The following is a 15,057-nucleotide window of genomic DNA, read 5'->3' as shown; positions in this document are numbered from 1 at the left end:
AAGTTAGGAGTGTGAGGAATAATGTGTGTGTTTGGACTGGCACAAAGATTAAAGGCAGGTTTCAGTTTGCAATCTAATTACAACCACAGTGTTTACATGTACGAAGGGAGGAAACCAAATGCCGTGGTAGAGAAGCATTTGCAGGACCATCAGGAGGGAAGGCTCACCTGACGCTAACGTTCCATATTTAAAATTCTGCATGAAAATGCAAAGCCCAAGTCATCATGAGACTGGCATGAGCAAATTTGGTAACGTAAAAGGCATTTTCCTTATCTCGGCTCTCTAATTAAACTGCTTATCATTGTAGAGGCTGTGTTACCTGAATGCTACGTACAGAATATAAAGTGATCATAGAGAAGTAATTAAAATTCTCAAACGTGCGACCCGTTGGCTTCACATACAATTCGTTTTTAGAGTGAGATTTGATAATAAAGCAAGTTGGCTGAGTAGAGAAATATACACTTAATAATTACCTTGACAGTGTTTATCAACTGAAAAAAAAAGTCAAGAATAATTTCAGCAAATAGGTATTATAAATAAGAATGCATGATGAACTGAGACCATAAATGTGAGTAGAAGAGAAAAAGTAGGCATTTCGTATTCTGTAAAGGGGAGCTACTTCAGCTTTATGAAATTATTTAGATGCTACTAATTCATTCATCATAAAAAAGGTGATTATTTTCAATCTAGAAGCCTTTCCACAGAACATTAAATCGCTTTTCTTCAGCACAACATGATTTTAGAGCAAGCCATCCCTACTGAATATGCACAGCAAAGGAGCCTTTCTGTAAGTTTATGGAGTTCAGGTTTGGTCAAAATAGACCTGCGGGTTCTGTTTAAAACACCATCGTTTTTCATCACGTGAGATGAAGTCTTCTGAAGTGAAATGGAATTTCATCCAGAGGAGGAGGAGTTCTCCACGTCTATCCTGTGTGCTGAGGGCTAGCCTTGGAAGTGAGAAGATTGTGGGGCCCCTGGAATCCAAACCCAAACTCTACTGAAGTGTTGTTTTGTTGTTTTGGTTTAATAATTAAGTGTGTGTGTGCGTGTGTGTGTGTGTGTGTGTGTGTGTGTGTATACCAGCTTCTTTGTATGTGTACCATGTGCATGCAGGTACTTATGGAAGCCAGTCGTCAGAGGAGTCAGAGCTCCTGAAACCCGAGTTACAGAGAGCTGTGAGTGCTTCAGGAGTGTGGCAGGAAATGAACCTAGGTCCTCTGCAAGAAGAGCAAGAACTCTTAACTGCCGAGCCAGCTCTTCAGTGCCCTACTGCAGAGCTTTAAACTCAAATTTAATTGACTTTTAGTAAACAATACAAAATTTTCAAAAATATGGCTGAGTAAGCAGAGTTTTTCATCTTTCTGCTTCCTTCCGAAACTTTCCTTTCTCTACTTCCTTCTCCTGTTCGTGTTACTCTTGTTCCTGAGGGCCATCCATTGCTGTTGTATTAGTGATGCATATTTGAATAAATAATGAACATTTCTGCTCTCTTTTTAATACTTTTTTACAATTTATTCATTTTATATTCTGATTGTAGCCCCCTACCTCATCTCCTCCAGTCTCACCCTCCCTCTCTCTTCCTGCCCTATTCAATTCCCCTAGTCCACTGAAAGGGGGAGTTCTCCTCCCCTGCCATCCGCCCCTAGCTTATCAAGTCTCATCAGGATTGCCTGGATCCTCTTTCTCTGTGACCTGGAAGGTCACACTGCCAGGGGGAAGTGATCAAAGAGCAGGCAACCAAGTTCATGTCACAGGCAACCCCTGCTCCCCTTACTTGGGAACCCACATGGAGACTGAGTTGCTTATGGGCTACATCTGAGCAGGGGGTCTAGGTCCTCTATATGCCTGGTCCTTGATTGCTGTATCAGTCTCCTCAGGTCCCCCTGGGGCCAAAATTTTTGGCTTTGTTGCTCTCCTTGTGGAGCTCCTGTCCCTTTTGAGTCCTTTTATTACCTGCCTCCCCCACCACCACCACCACGCACAGTTCTTCCAAAAGACTCCCTGTGTTTTGCCCAAAGTTTGACTGTGAGTCTCAGAATCTGCTTCCATCTCCTGTTAGGTGGAGCCTTTCAGAGGACATCTGTGGTAGGCTCCTGTCCTGTTCCCTCTCTTCCACCACTTCCAATGTCTACCCTGTTTACTCTCCTGAATGAGAATTAAGCTTCCTCCCTAGGGTCCTCCTTGTTGTTTAGCTTCTTTAGGTCTGTAGATTTTGTTGTGTGTTTATCCTGTATTAAATAGCTAATATTCGCTTATAAGTGAGTATATACCATGCATGTCTTTGTGGTTCTGGGTTACCTCACTCAGGATGATCTTTCTAGCTCCATGATTTCCTTAAAATTATGAAGCGCTTCATGGATTTGCATGTCATCCTTGCGTGGGGGCCATGCTAATCTTCCAATTTTAGTATATGTGCTGCCGAAGCGAGTGCCATTTCTGTTCTCTTTGCCTTTGAAACCTTCCTCAAATACCACAGAATACTCAGCTATATAAGTGAAATCCAAATGGTATCAAAGGCAAAAATATTATAGGATAATCCCCTTCTACAATGTTTTCATGAGAGTATATTCATTGTTCAAAGTAATTAGCTTCATGACATTTTTGTTCAAGTCTATCATATACTTTAACCATTTTTCCATTTAACCATATTCTCTCCCTATTACCGTCTTCCATTTTTCTTCCTGCTAAATTCCCTTATCTTCCAAAATATTCATCTTCCAAAACAGTACCTATGTGATATGATTTTATGTATAAATATATTTTATGGCATATAAAATATATTTTATATAAAATAATCTTATAAAGTATTATACATATATGTATACATTTATAATCTGATTTTTATATATAAGAGGAAGCATGCAATAGTCTCCAGTCTGAGTTTACATTATTTTGCCATTAGGAATGGTCTACAAGTCTATCCACTTTCCTGCAAATGACATTTTTTTTCCTTCTTGAGATTTAATAAAACCCCAGTTAGCATATATAATACATTTTCTTTATGGAATGAATTCTGACTGGAGACAGTTTTTTTTTTTTTTTTTTGAAGCAGTTGATTGCCTATCTAAACATAACAACAGATGAAAAACCCAATGAGCTGAACAAGACAAAAGTTCCCTGAAAGCCAGAAAGGGCCACTGAGCACAGCGGGCTTGCCATGGTGCTGTTATAGGGAACAGATGTTGAGTGCAACGCATTTCTCGATTTGTAGGAAGAGGTTAGCCTCTACCCACTTTTGTCATCCCTTTATGCATCTGCCATGAATTCTCATTGAGTCTGCACTGGGTCTCAGGCATAGCACTAACCACAAACCTCAGAAAAGACAAGATTTCTGCCTTCATGCTTCCCAGCCATAAAGTAGAGAGAGAGAGATGACGCTGGAGGGATTCGCGCTGTGCTAAGAGAGAAAAAGGTTCTGTCCGTCATCCTTATCCGCATCACTGTGGTACTGAGTGATATGCGATTATTATTTCCCTCCTAAAAACTGATTATTTATGCCCACAGAGTCAACTAACAAGGTTCCATAGGGGCTCACAGGGACCGAACTGTCAGCAAGAGAGCCTGCACCTACATGGGACTGACCTAGGCCCTCTGCACATAAGTTACAGTTGTGTGGGTAGGTCTTGTGGAGTCCTAACAGCAGGAGCAGGGGCTGTCTCTGACTCTGTTACCTGCCTTTGAGCCTCTTTCCTCCTGCTGGGTTGCATCGCGTCAATAGGAGAAGATGTACCTTACTTACTGCAACTTGACATGCCAGGGCTGGTTGATATTCATGGGAGGAGTGGATAGGAGTGGATTCAAGGGAGGGGAAAGGGAGGAGGAAGGACTGGGAGAAGAGAAGGGAGGGGAAAGTGCAGTTGGGATATAAAATAAATAAATGATTTTTAAAATATTATTTTACAAGTGCCTCAAAAATAAAAGTACTTCGGAAGTTTCATATTCTTGCTCTTCGGTATGTTACACAAGATATCATTGTGCAGTGTCAAAATTAGGATCATAATATAGATTAATGTCAGTTTAAAACAACAACTTACTGTTTCTGGCTTTAAAGATTACTCTTTGAAAGCAAGGTGCCAGCTGGGCATATTTTCTCTGCAGCTTTTGTGGGGAGACGCTGTCTGCCTCTGGTAGCCTCTGAGGTTCCTCAGCTTGCTGAGTTCTAGCTCAATCTCTCCTCCTCTTACATCTAGTATTCTTATGCCTTTCTTCTTACAAGGACAACAATTGTATTGGTTTAAAACCCCACCCTATTCCTGATCTTAACCAGTGACATCCACAGTGACCAGAAAAGGTCATTTTGCATAGTGTAATGTCTCAGAATAACTTTAAACCACCATTTCTTTTGTGTTTGTTTGTTTGTTTGTTTAAACAAAGTCGTGTTTCTCCTTCCTTCATATTTGTTCTTGAAGCATCACAGGCATGCATTTCCCAAAAGCAGTGGATACTACAGGTGCTTCAGAACACACAGGTAAACACCTGAAGACATAACGATGGATATTCTGAAGCTTTGCGTGATAATGCACTTTTAAGTACAAGCTATTGCCTAGAATTTCTTATCAGAGCAGTGCTAGAAATACCATATCTATTGCTAGACTATTTTCCTATTGAAGCTTCCGAAGTTGTTCTGGTCCTAGCTTCCAGTGAAATGTCAAAGACAGAATTTAGGGCTTATCTGGAATGTTTAGGGCATCTTCTCTTGAGCGCCTTCTGTAGAAGGAAAGAGACTGCTGTAGGATGTAAAGGAGGAGCTACTTCATTTGGAATCCTGTTCTGGCTTAAAGTTCTGTTCTGCCTGTGGAGACTGACTGGGCCCTAATTTTCGCATCTTCAGAATGAAAGGGCTGTTGTCAGGATGAAGAGGAACGGCTCTTACAGTGTCAGAAACATGGGCTCTAACTGCAGAAAGGTTAAGCCATTTCCAACCGGGATTGTGGCAAGGGAGCCTGAGGCTTTGACTGTCTATTGACTGCAAAGTGAGGACAAGGAAAACTCACACTGTTTCACCCACCTTCTGTATAAATGTTGTCTTTCCTGACTTCGTTCTCCTTCTTGGCAGAGAATACAGTAGAATCAGGAAGATGGCAACCCCTGCGCCAGCTGGAGATACACTAACCCCAGTGAAATGTCATACTCAGAATTTAGGACTCAGCGTCTTCTCTTTGGTGCCTTCTGTAGAAAGCAAGAGGCTGTCCTCCATTTTTGACAGTGGGCTGAAATGAGACTTGCACGTATGAGCCAACAGTAAGGTTGACCACCTTTCTTTTTCTCACTGTGTGAAAGGTCACACAGTCATCTGGGGAAGGGCTCTGTTAACTGACACTCCCAATGGAATGGCTGGTATTCTGGGCTTGACTTCTCACCACATCAAATAACAGGAGGACAAGAAAATTCTGTCTGACCTCACCCTACTGGGTGGTTGTGGTTGTTTGAATACTGCCTAATTGAGGCAAAAATGCAATTTCAAGCAAAAGATATCAAAAAGGTCTTTCATTTAAACCTAGTTAAGTCTTTACAAGTCCCAACAGGGAAGAAACAGAGCAGCTATACCCTTCACTCTTCAGTTTCTTCACCTATTACTGTTCGTTCTTATGTGAACAGCAACTTTTTATCCCAGGTGGCTGTGCCTAAGAACCCTACTTGTTAACAGAAGGAGACACAGAAATTGAAAAGTTAGAAAACAGATGTGGGCCGAAAAGCCCAGCTTTATCAGCGTAGCTCTAAATGCCATCCATTTCTGCATGGCCTGAGGCAGACATGTTATCAGACCATAGCAGTCTCCCCAGTCCTTAAGCGAGAAGATTACACTAGATCGATTTAATTTGCATTTCTACGGTAAAGACCTCCTCATTGGAAATTTGATGATTCCTGTAGATTATTTTTCCCACCATAGATAAATATACATGCATAATGGGTGTGTGTGAGAGAGGGACAGAGAGACATAGACAGAGGCCGTGTGTCTATCATAGCTCTTGAAGCATGAGCATGAACATCTGATGTCCTGGCCCCTGCGCCCATAGTCACTTTATAGTTCAAATCACTAATTCACTTCTAGTCGTGTACAGTTTACTTTTGCTGGAACAACAGCAAAAAGGAGAAAAGATAATGGTGAAAAGTGCGGGAAAGGCATGACTAAAGCAGTGGTTAAGGGGAATTGATTTCATTTCCAACTCACTGATTACAAACTCTGACACACAGAAGAAACAGGGTCTTCTCCCATAGTCATACGCCAAGTTAGAAATAGGACATTCTCCTATTGCCAACACAAAAGTGGGTGGAAAACAGCAATGGCAAGGCCTTCTTAAGTGATTCATATGTACCTCTCTTTACTCTCTTTAAAGGTCAAACTCATAGGCCTCTTTTTTTTTTTCACTTATTGTAATTATGTGCATGGATGTGCATAGTTACATAGATCCACACTGGTTTAACTGATAGAGATTGACATTAACTCCCTGGAAATATAACATCATATTATAAGAAAGGAAATATAATTGTAATACATGATTTGGTTGCACTGTGAGTGTGTGTATGATGATGTGACGGCTACCTATTGACATAAACCAAAATATGAATGAAACAGTTAATATGAAATGTTAGGAGGTGAGTAAAGGAATATTTGTTATCTCTATTGTAGAATATTAATGATTAAAATGTAACAGTTGAAATTTCCGATCTTACTGAATGAAGATGGTGAATATTAAGTGATTTTGCATAAAAGTAATACTATAACCATTATGAAAACTCACACACACCTACAAAAATGATTACCAGGAAGAAGAACTTCACCCTGAGTCTTAGAAAAGGCAACTTTGCAAAGTGGGCAGGCATTTACGAAACAAAGGGAAGGGTTCTTTGTTCAGAGACCGACACAGTTCCGGGTGCTGAGGGGCCAGATAAGGATAGACCACCCTGAAAGCATTGAATATCAGAAGATAACGGCAGGAGGACCGCACGAGCCCTGCGGGAGAGGCTGGGCAAAGCGAAGTGTGAGGATCGGGGCATGCAGCCTTAACATACCAAAAGTTCCACAGGAGTGTGGTAGGGATGTCTACGAGGGTGTTTATATGAGAATGTGTTTCTTGCCTCGGTAAATTGGAGAAAACGTGTAGAGGTGCCAGAGAGGGCGGGACACTGATGATAATGTCAACTTGGTTGGAGAGCTAAAATAAGGTATTTATGAGGCCGAGCCAAAAGGACTCTCAGTTTTCTCTGTATCACTGTGAAGTTCAGGTCCTGCCTTGGAATGCTGCCTTTATCCTCCTAGTTTAGCTCTCCATACTGCCAATGATCAAATAAGAGGTAAATGAACAAGCTAATTGGCCTACGTATAAGAAAATACCAACATCACTTTTCTAAAAGCTTTTTGTTGGAAGGCAGCCAACATTTAAACTTTGGGGGAGCATTACATTTAAGTACATCAACACTTTTCTCCTGTATTTAAAGGCAGAAATCGGTTGCCCTGCGCTAGATAAAACATAATTATTTGAAAACAAGGAATTGTGTCCAGAAGGCACGCTTTGCCATAGCAACCTTAACACTGAGCTACAGTGTGCCTTTCAGCTTCGCAAAGGCAGTTTATCATTCGAGTCATGCGCTGAATGTGTCACACTTTGCTATCCACTTATTTGGTTAGATAGCCAAGATCATGACTCAAGATGAGATTATTCAAAGTTTTGTCTGATTTTCATGCTCACAAGTATAATATGTTTACACTCTAAAATCATTTTAAGTTTTTAAATAGAATAAAACACACTGTCTGGCAAGCACACGTAGGGCCATTTTTCAACATACTTCCCTGATTTTACAACTACGTGTCTCAGGCAGACACAAATATTTTCTTTGAGACTGACAAATATTTTTATTCCTTAGGCTGAACTACTAAAATTTGAGGATTTAAATATAATAAAAATTGGGAAATTGGAGTAATAATTAATTAAAGTATGGATGGGTGCACAAAACTAATGTCCACATTTGTCCCCATTTGCTCTATCGACTGTAAAACCATTGCAGCCTAAAGCTTGAAAAACCTAGTTGTTTGTGTTTTTTTTTTTTAAACTTTGATATATTTTCTCTTCAGTTTAATAAAAAATCTTAAACACACACACACAAAGAAAAATGGAATCTTTCTGATTACTACCATTTGGTGTTTGAACTCAATATGTATTCTGATACATACTGCTAGATATTTGGGCAGGGTTAGCCATGGGAATAACCATTATTCCCTCTTTGTAAAAAGCTTTGCAGCTGTCAATGTTTAAACATAATGGTAAAAAAAAATCTGAAGAAAATATTCTTAGCATGACTGAGATTTGCCTGTTTGTAGGCTAGCCCACTCTGGTTATTTGATGAAAAGCTTGTGGAGGAACGTAAAACTGGAATGGATGCTGTAGCCAAGCCAGACATGATCTCTAAATGTCCTTCTTAAGATGGGAGTTGTCATACTTAATTGCAAGCAAACAAAATGTTTGCATTTTAATTTGTTCTCAATGTAAGAAGAGGCTTAATAGTCACACATACGTTAAATACTATGTGGCTTTCTTTTGCTCCTGAACTAATACCTAATTGACACTTCAGGTTATAGGCAATGCCACCTTTGGTCAGAGGGAACTTGATGAGTGCTATTATCAACATGAATCAAACGATGCCATCTGTTTCAGGGGAAAGTGTGCAAACCTTGTCTAAGATTCATGGATTATTCTTCCTCAGTTTTACCAGTATTTTGGTTTCCCGTGCCTCCTCAGTCGTCCAGTAGAACTATGGAGTATCGGTTGAGTACTAGCCAGTAATCACAGGACAAAAGACAGGGATAGTGCTTGCTTTCCAAGATGTTACAATCTAAGGGGAGCTAAGGATGCAGTCAGAGTTCTTGAGCTAATTCTGGGTTGTAGGTATGGAAGAAGGGTTTCGGCTACAGAAAGAAGGCAAACATTCAGGGAAGCAAGAAGTGTGAATTTCAAATAGATGATGGTTTCCAAGGTATATGAAAGTGCACAGATGTGTGAGAGGGCTGCAAATGGCAAGTCTACACAAGGGTGTGTGAGTTAAAGAGAGCTGAAACCACACAACAGCACAGGCTATACAAAAATTTTGCCACACATCTATATGCAAACACACACAAACACACACAGCTACATATATCAAACTTAGTCTAATACCTTCTCTCCCAATAGTCATGTAACATATAGCCCAACGCAGCAATTTTAAATCTTTCATACTTGAACAAAATAATAAGCAACCCACCTCATACACACACACATGCAATACAACATTTGTGTGATCACAGATTTGTATGATTTCATAGAACTATGCGACACTGAACACAGAGGCAGATTTATGCAGTTCTAACAGGGTTGTTCTTCCTGCTTCTATGAGCACCCTTCTGCAGCACATTATCATTAATTTGAATTTATAACTTACACAGACAAACAAAAGTACACTGCCGCATACAGTCATTTTTAACAGAAGCCTGCTTCAAGATCTAACTTGAAAAAACTTGGAAACATCACTTTCCTCCTGTGGGACATTAATTGAAAGCAGAGTGTCACCCTAAGTTAATCACTGGTGTTGTTTCTGGATTATCCGGAAGGAGTAACTAGAAAAAAGAAACCATGAAATTCATTTTCCAACACCAACAAACACATACGAGTTTATATTAAAAGAATCAGTAGCCCTCCAACATCTTTGCAATAGCCACAAATAACATAAAGTACCTTGGTGTGACTCTAACAAAGCAAGTGAAAAACCTGTTCGAAAAAAATCTTCAAGTCTCTAAAGAAAGAAATTGAATAAGACATCAGAAGATGATCTCCCATGCTCATGGATTGGTAGGATTAACATAGGGAAAATGGCCCTCTTGCCAAAAGCAATCTACAGATTCAGTGCAATTCCAATCAAATTACCAGCACAATTCTTTACATACCTTGAAAGAAAAAATTCTCAGTTTCATATGAAAAAACAGAAAACCAAGAATTGCTGAAACAATCCTGTACAATAACAGATCTTCTGGAGGTATCTACATCCCTGATCTCAAGCTGCACTATAGAGAAACAGTAATAAAAATTGCATGGTACTGGCAGAGAAATAATGAATCAATGGAATTGAATAGAAGACCCAGAAATAAACCCACACACCTATGTATACTTGATTTTTGACAAAGAAGTAAAAACAATACAATGGAAAAAGGGTAGCATCTTCACCAAATGGTGCCAGTCTAACTGGATGTCTACATGTAGAAAAATGCAAATAGATCCACATTTATCACCCTGCACAAAAATAAAATTCAAATGGGTAAAGATCTCAACATAAAACCAGAAACAGTAACCCTGTTAGAATAAAAAGTGGGGAAGAGCCTTGAACTCATTGGCACAGGACACAACTTCCTGAACAGAACACCAACAGCACAGGCTCTAAGATCAACAATTAATAAATGGAACCTCATGAAACTGAAAAGTTTCTGTAAAGAAAAGGACATTGTCATCAAAACAAAACGACAGCCTACAGGTTGGGAAACCAACCCTATATCTGACAGAGGGCTAATATCCAGAATATATAAAGAACTTAAGAGGTTAAACAACAACAAACTAAGTAACCTAATTTTAAAAAATGGGGTACAGAGCTAAACAGAAAAATCTCAACAAAGAAATGTCGAATGTCAGAGAAACACTTAAAGAAATGTTCAATGTCCTTAGCCATCAGGGAGATACAAATCAAAATAACCCTGAGATTTCACCTTATACCCATCAGAATGGCTAAAATAAAAAGCTCAAGCTACAACATATGCTGGAGAGGATGTGGAGAAAAGAGAACCCTCCTCCATTGCTGGTGGGAATGTAAACTTATACAACCACTTTGGAAACCAATCTGGCAATTTCTCATAAAATTAGGAATAGTGCTACCTCAAGATCCAGCTATACCAATCCTAGGTATCTGAAATGTGCTCAATGACTCAACAAGGATATTTGTTCAACCAAGTTCGTAGCAGCTCTATTCACAATAGCCAAAATCTGGAAACAACCTAGATGTCCCTCAAGAGAGAAATGAATACAGAAATTGTGATACATTCACACAATTTGCAGGCAAATGGTGGAAACTAGAAAAGATCATCTTGAGTGAGGTAACCCAGAAACAGAAAGACACACATGGTATATACTCACTCATAAGTGGCTATTAGATATATAATATAGGATAAACATACTAAAATCTATACTCCTAAAGAAGCTAATCAACAAGGAAGATGCTCAATCCTCATGCAGAAGCGCAAATACAATAGACATTAGAAGCAAAAGAAGACAGGGAAAAGGACAGGAGCCTACCACAGAGGGCCTCTGAAAGACTCTACTAATCGAGGTATCGAAGCAGAGGCTGAGACTCATAACCAAACTTTGGGCAGAATGCATGGAATTTTATGAAAGGAGAGATAGAAATACCTGGAAGGGACAGAAGCTCAAAAAGGAGATCAACAGAGCCAAAAAATGAGCCCTGGGGGCCCCCTGAAGAAAATGATACCCCAACCAAGGACCATGTATGGAGGGGACCTAAAACCCTACCTCAGATGTCGCCCATAGACTCAGTCTCCAAGTGGGTTCCCTAGTAATGGGAGCAGGGGCTGTCTCTGACGTGAACTCAGTGGCTGGCTCTCTGATCACCTCCCCCTGAGGGGGGAGCAGCCTTCCCAGGCCACAGAGGAAGACAATGCAGCCAGTCCTGATGAAACCTGATAGGCTAGGGTCAAACAGAAGGTGAAGAGGACCTCCCCTATCAGTGGACTAGGGGCGGGGCAGAGGAGGAGAAGAAGGAGGGGGCATAGTTTTGGGAGGAGAAGGAGGGGGCCACAACCGGGATACAAATTGAATAAATTGTAACAAATGATAATAATAAATAAATACTAATAATAATAAATAATAATAAAACCCCTACAAATGGTGATAAATGAAATGTTTTTTTTAAAGGATGTAACTAGTGTCACTACATAGAGATACCAGCTTTTAAAAAAACTCCCACTCCCCAAATTTTATATGTTATTAATTAAAAAAAAAAACAAACTGACTTTTTGAGGACTCACAAACTCACATTTCATGCAAGTGCAAAAGGAAGTCCCATCTCTATAAATAATCAAGACTTTGTCAAACTTTAATGGCTAAACAAGAGATTCTGTGAGATTCATTGCATTTGGCCTGTGGGTGTATTTCTACCATATCATTCCTGAGTTGGCTGTTATGTAAAACAAAGTGACTTCCCCATGGTCCTCCTTGGCTAAAAGCCTAATATAAAAAGAAGTCGCCCTGCTGCTGTTTCCATGAAGATGCAGCAGCAGCTGGGGCAAAGAGTCTGGCTGCAAAAGAATGAATGGTTGGGCGGCTAGTGTAGGGTGTGGGTATGAGGGGTGGCTTCTGTGTCACATCAGCATTTAGCTGAAAACCCACAGCCCAAGAACCAGTCACATGTGACAAATCTCCCCTTTGCAAGTTGATAGGATACCCTGCTCGACTTCCCATAGTCAGAAGAAGAAAAGAAGATTTTGGGTTAAGGCTATGTAACTCCATTCTGAGATAAAGTAGGATTTTCCTATGCTAATTTGTATTATTTTCCATAAGAAATGAGAAGAGAAGAAATCCTTTATTAAAGGGGTGTTTTGTTTTGTTTTGTTTTAGTGATAAGCATGAATCCTTTCTTTTCTTCTTGCTCTTTTGTCTCAAATACTGGTTTCATATTCGTTGGTTTGGTTTTGTGTGTTTTGAAAACCTTGTGATGGAGTCTGAGAGTCTCTATAAGATAACAGTTGGATGGCAACCTGCTCGCTGGCATGCTTGTGTTTCCGTGTGCTGTAATCCTGCTAAGTCCTCGTACAATAGTGTAACAGCTGGTGCAGGCTTCAGCAGGGGTGTTAGTGTGCTATGTTGGGACTTGAGATCCATGCAGAGATTCAGCTGGGTCAGCTTTGAATGGCCCTAAGTACCCCTCAGACAGCTGGTCCAGTGCCTACCCACCAACCGGTCCTCGGAAAGAGACTCTTCGGATAGCATTAATTTTCTTCTCCAGCAGACGGCAAGGTAACAGGAGCCAGGTTGACTGCGTGCCTTGGGACCTTCACCTAATGATCTTCTGGAAAGCAGGTGCACTGGCAGGGAGTGGAAGCTGCTGAAAACCCAACCAATATCAAAGAGGAAACCTCTGCTGCCGTGGGGGCTTTTACAGGAGTGGGGGTGCATTAGTGTTAGATCATTACAAAGCATTTTGCTGACTACCGCAGAATTAATGGCCCTTTTACAGCTTTCAGTTAATGACTGTCAAGAAACAAGTTTATATCTGTTCACATTGTAATGTTAAATCAAAGTAGCCAGCTGCCAGATGCATCCAGTGCGTGCAGGGTCCTCCTTGTGTAATAACATTTGATGCTTCCCTTACATCCAGCAGCTTATTGGATCACTGCTAAGAACCCAAATTGTCTTGAATGCACTTGATATACAGTTACTGAGGCAAAAGCTAAGCAGGCAGTCCGTTTAAAAAGAGACCCTTATAGAAACTGTGTTTCTTTCAGCGTAAGAGCACAGAATGATTATGTATTCAGCATCTTATTTTAAGTATTTTTTTTTTGTTTCCGTGAATGCTCATGAAAATTGTAACCTCGTTTTCTCATTACTGAATGTAGACACCTGATGTGAACGCATCCAGACCTCACTCCCTTCTGTAGGCTACTAAATTGACTATGTTTTTATTTACCATTTTCTTCTGTCTGAGAAAAAGAAAAATAAGAAAAGTCTTCCAACCAGCAGCTGCTGCCTTCCTGTGCTCCCTTCTATTCACTCTTCCCTCCGCTAGGTTTGTCTTGCCTCCAGTTGCTTCTTCCTTGGGTTCATTTAGTTGAAAACGGCCTAGCAACCAAGCCCTTTGGTACCGCTACCTCCCGCAAAGTCATTTTGTCCCTCTCTCCTTTCCTTAACACACGTCCTAAAAGACCGCCCTTCACGTGTGTCTGCCTCTCGTCGCCTCTGCGGGCTGTGCAGGCCGCCATTCCCACCCACGCTTCCTTGGGTGAAGCAGAACTCTGAGAATGACAGAAGTGTCCAACCATCTCCGCACGAGCGCCCTCCGGCCTGCCGTTCTCGGCCTACTGCTGGAACGTCCCTCACTCTTGAAACTTCATCTCTGTGGATTCAAAATTGTGTTTGTCCTTGTGTGTCTACTCGGAACCCCTCTTACGGCTTCAGTTCTGCACACGCGCACAGATCTGTGTGCATAAAGACATCTGTAGACACATAGACGTACATATACATGTATATACTTAGATACATATACATACATATGTATCTACATACATACACATATGCACATACTAAGTTTACATTAACACACATATGTACACACCCCATACACATGCCTTCATGCATGCATATATGAACATTTTTTTCCTTTCTTTGAGTATCTAACTCCTTAAGTTTCAAATAAAAATTGGTGACTCTCAGATCTTTTACCTCCCTCCTTAAAATTTCAACTCCATGAAGGACATCTTTGTTTCGCTATACCCAACTTGAATCTGTGTCTATTCCTGTCCATAGTAGTTCTTTCTCTTCTTTATTTTTTACTAAAGACATGGTTTTTAATGAGATGCTGAAGGCAGCGACCTTCATTTACTTTCCTCTTTTTCTTTGCCAATCACATCCCTAGCATTTCCTCTCCTATCTTGTGTGCCCTGTCTCCCATTTCCTGTATTCAAGACCACACACACACACACACACACACACACACACACACTATAAGGAGAGGTTAATTGTTGCTCTCCATTGCAAGCCCTGTTATTGGAGTCCTTCGGGGAACCATGAGAAACTGAAATTACAAGGTAACTACTGATAATTCTAGTACAGAAACTTCAGCAATTGTCTTATCTACTGCAAAATAATAATAATAATAAATTCGGACCCTCAGAAATGCTTCCCATACAATGAAGGCCACCTGTCCTGACAGGCCACAAGTGCCAGCCCTGGACACTAGACTACGTGACACTCCTTTAACAGTCCCGAGATTTTCTAATCTCTTCTCCTTCCTCTAGGTTTTCTCTCTTTT

The 15,057-nt window shown here is 40.5% G+C and overlaps 1 protein-coding gene and 1 pseudogene across 1 annotated transcript in view; one reads left to right on the top strand and one right to left on the bottom strand.

Moving 5' to 3' along the window:
* Pdzrn4 (PDZ domain containing ring finger 4) overlaps positions 1 to 15,057 on the top strand; it is a 352,831-nt gene that overhangs the window by 168,721 nt on the left and 169,053 nt on the right.
* LOC132656200 (U6 spliceosomal RNA) lies at positions 2,337 to 2,431 on the bottom strand (annotated as a pseudogene).

The sequence above is a fragment of the Meriones unguiculatus genome, chromosome 8 (assembly GCF_030254825.1).
Source record: "Meriones unguiculatus strain TT.TT164.6M chromosome 8, Bangor_MerUng_6.1, whole genome shotgun sequence".
Classification (NCBI taxonomy): Eukaryota; Metazoa; Chordata; class Mammalia; order Rodentia; family Muridae; genus Meriones; species Meriones unguiculatus.
Note: the sequence above shows the minus strand (reverse complement) of the source record. Positions and strands in the feature narration are given on the sequence as shown.